Source organism: Gossypium arboreum, chromosome 8 (genome assembly GCF_025698485.1).
Source record: "Gossypium arboreum isolate Shixiya-1 chromosome 8, ASM2569848v2, whole genome shotgun sequence".
NCBI lineage: Eukaryota > Viridiplantae > Streptophyta > Magnoliopsida > Malvales > Malvaceae > Gossypium > Gossypium arboreum.
In genome coordinates this window covers 10,322,088-10,325,552 of record NC_069077.1, presented here as the reverse complement: position 1 = coordinate 10,325,552, position 3,465 = coordinate 10,322,088, and the positions used below count along the sequence as shown (strand labels likewise).

Sequence of the window (3,465 nt, the reverse complement as noted above, 5' to 3'; positions counted from 1 at the left end):
GTAGAGGTCTCGATAATCGGGTTTTAAAATCGATACCTCTGTGTTTTGAAACATGCAAGAAGTCAGAATATAGATTTGGTATCAATACTTTTGCTCAAATATCGATACTCAAGGTAAATATATCAATACTTCACAACATGTACCAATAATTTTCAAGACTTTGGTTTTTAAACGAGAAATAGAATGCAAGTTTGGTATCGTTTTTCTAGGTGTTATAAATACCATTTAAAGAAAATATCAATAACTTAGTGTCAGTATCGATACCTATGGACTTAGTTTGAGAATTTTTCTAAATGAGCCTTATTCATGTTTTAATATGTTTATAAGACTAATTAATGTAAGTTTAGCACGTGATAATGATGACTAACTATTATGATTGACTTAAGACCTATGCGAATAGTAAATTGATAGATGTTTTGTTAGAATGATCTTTTACTTGTTGGTTATGACATGAGACCATGGTGGGGCATCTTAAGCTTTTCTTAAAATTAGGGTGTTACAGTATGTTAGAGAGGAGGAGGTTATGGTGGGTGATAAACGCCAAATTATACATATCTATACCCCAAATACTTAGCATATTTATGGATGTTTACTACTAGATTTATGGATTTTGGTGCTCTTAATCCAGTCATTTCATGTTTTGTACTCAGGAGAGCACCAAGAGTCAAAGGAGCCAAAAACGAGCTAAAAAGGGACAAAACGGACCAAATCGAGAAAACCACACGGCCATGTACAATTTAATGGATCGAACACAGCCTAGCAATCACGTCACACGGCCATGGCACACAGGCGTGTCCCTTTTTCAAAGAGTTGTATTTTACACGGAAAAGGATATTTAGGGAGGAAGAAAGCTAATCCAAAGCCTATATAAACACCCTAAGTGTGACCTAATAAGGGGGGCCTCTTCCAGAAATTTTCTGGAATACAGAACCACACACCAAGAATTACTTGAAGAAAGCCAGACGATCCATCCCAAAAGCCGGAGCTACTCCAAGGCTGAAGATCTCTCTCAGAATTCCTTCAGGGGTTTTAGAGTTTTCTTCATGTTTTGTTATTTTTATACTTTTGAGATGTACTCTTATTTTATTATGAACTAAACCCGTTAGATACCTAAGAGGGATAAAACCTATAATGGATCTTGTTATTATTATCTGAACTGTATGATAAATACTTGATTTGTTTTTAATACTTGAGTTAATATTCCGAGTATTAATTCATGATTTGATGTGCTTATGCAGAGGAGGAATAGACCCTGCCTAAGAGTAGATTCGACATAATTAAGCGTAGTTGATCGAACGCCTAGAAATAGGGTTATGAGATTTTACCAGATTAGGGTGAAACCTAATATGGGAGTCCATAGAGTGATTTACTGCTTCCCTAGGGGTTTTAATTAAGAAAGATATTTCGATTAATTCAACTGAGGGTTAGACGTTATTAGTTTCGAAAGGGATAATAACATAGGTTAGGGAGTCTCACGGATCAAGTCAAGTGAATAAATCATCCGGTTCAGAGTCAGATAACAAATGAAATCTAGGTGGATTCCTCCTTGGGTGTCGTATTTATCAATTATTTTTCTTCAAATCTTTTCCCAAATTTTCTCTTTGCTTTAATTAAATTAGTTAATTAGTTTAGATAATTAGTTTAATAAACAAACCCTTTTATTCTTAGGCTAGATAATAAAAAGATAGTTATTACTAGTACTTTTGGTTCCTTTGGGTACGATATCCCCGTCTTGCCATTATTATACTATTGTTCGATAGGTGCACTTGCCTTTTTTTCGTGATAATAGTTAGTTTAGGTTTAATCTTCATTATAAATATTCATTACTTGTTACGAATCACGCGACCAAGTTTTTGGCGCCGTTGCCGGGGAATTGAAATATTAGGAACGCTAAATTTTTATTACTTTAGCCATTTATTTTTTTGCAATTTAATTTAATTTTATTTTTATTATTTATTAATTTACTAAATTCTTTCTCTTGGCAGGTTTTTATAGTTTATGACTAGAAGAAACCCGTCAGGACCATTACTTTTTGATGAAGAAATCGATTGCACAGTTTGTAGAAATCAAAGAGAAATAAGGCGTAGTTTACGATACACGAAGAACGAGCGAGAAGGCGATACTCAACCCCCAACCGAGGAGATGGCCGAAAACCCAGGCAATCAGCTACCTCCTACAATTGCAGCTAATCAAAATCCTGCTCCACGTACTATGTATAACTATGCTAAACCTTCTTTAACATGAACTGAGTCTAGTATAGTTAGACCTGCTATTGCTGCGAATAATTTTGAACTAAAACCTAACACAATTCAGATGATACAGCAGTTTGTTCAGTTTGATGGTTTGCAGGATGAGGATCCCAACATGCACTTGGCGAATTTTCTTGAATTTTGCGACACTTTCAAAATTAATGGTGTTTCTGATAATGCCATTTGCCTTCACTTATTCCCTTTTTCATTGAAAAATAAAGCTAAACAGTGGTTGAACTCGTTACCACGAGTGTCTATCACTACTTGGGAACAGATGACCAAAAAATTCCTATTAAAATATTTTCTGCCGGTTAAAACAACTAAGTTACGTAATGATATCTCTTCGTTTGTGCAGATGGATTTAGAAACACTTTACGATGCATGGGAGAGATACAAAGACTTACTGAGAAGATGCCCTCACCATGGGTTACCTCTATGGCTGTAAGTTCAAACGTTCTACAATGGTGTGAATCTATCGACATGACAAATGATTGACGCAGCTGCTGATGGAACCATTAACAATATAACACCGGAAGATGCCTATGAATTTATAGAGGAGATGTCACTGAATAACTATCAGTGGCAAGTTATGAGGACAAAGCCAACGAAAACAGCCGGCGTTTATAACATCGATTCAGTCACCATGCTCTCTAATCAGGTAGAACTTCTCAATAAAAAGATTGACGGTTTACTTGGTTTTACGCAGGTACATCTAGTAATGAGGTATGACTCAAGTGGCGGAGGTGTACATACAAAATACTAATTCTTCAATCCTACAACCGAAGAAGAACAAGTCAACTATATGGGTTACAATAACTTTAGATCTCAAAATAACCCATATAATAATACTTATACTGCAGGTTAGAGGAACCACCCAAATTTCTTCTGAGGTGGTCAAGGGAATCAAAAGCCACAAAATCCTTAGGGTTTTCAACAGCCACCTTATCAACAAGAGAAGAAACCAAACCTTGAAGAGATGCTTTCTAAATTCATCTCAGTGTCAGAAACCCGTTTCCAAAATACTAAGACAGCGCTTAAGAATCAACAAGCATCGATCCAAGGACTCAAAACTCAAACAGGGCAGCTATCCAAACTAATCTCTGAACGACCACAAGGTAGCTTACCAAGTAATACTGAACCTAATCCGAGGGAACACCTCAATGCAATTAGTACTCCAAATAAGGAAGGATTCATTGCACTAGAGCCAGAATTCCAG

At 36.0% G+C, this 3,465-nt stretch overlaps 1 non-coding gene across 1 annotated transcript; it reads right to left on the bottom strand.

Annotated features, from left to right (window-relative positions):
- Positions 1-2,571: 2,571 nt before the first annotated feature.
- LOC128280289 (small nucleolar RNA R71) lies at positions 2,572-2,678 on the bottom strand. Its single transcript, XR_008270469.1, has one exon. It is a non-coding gene; the product is annotated as a small nucleolar RNA R71 (small nucleolar RNA).
- Positions 2,679-3,465: the final 787 nt, after the last annotated feature.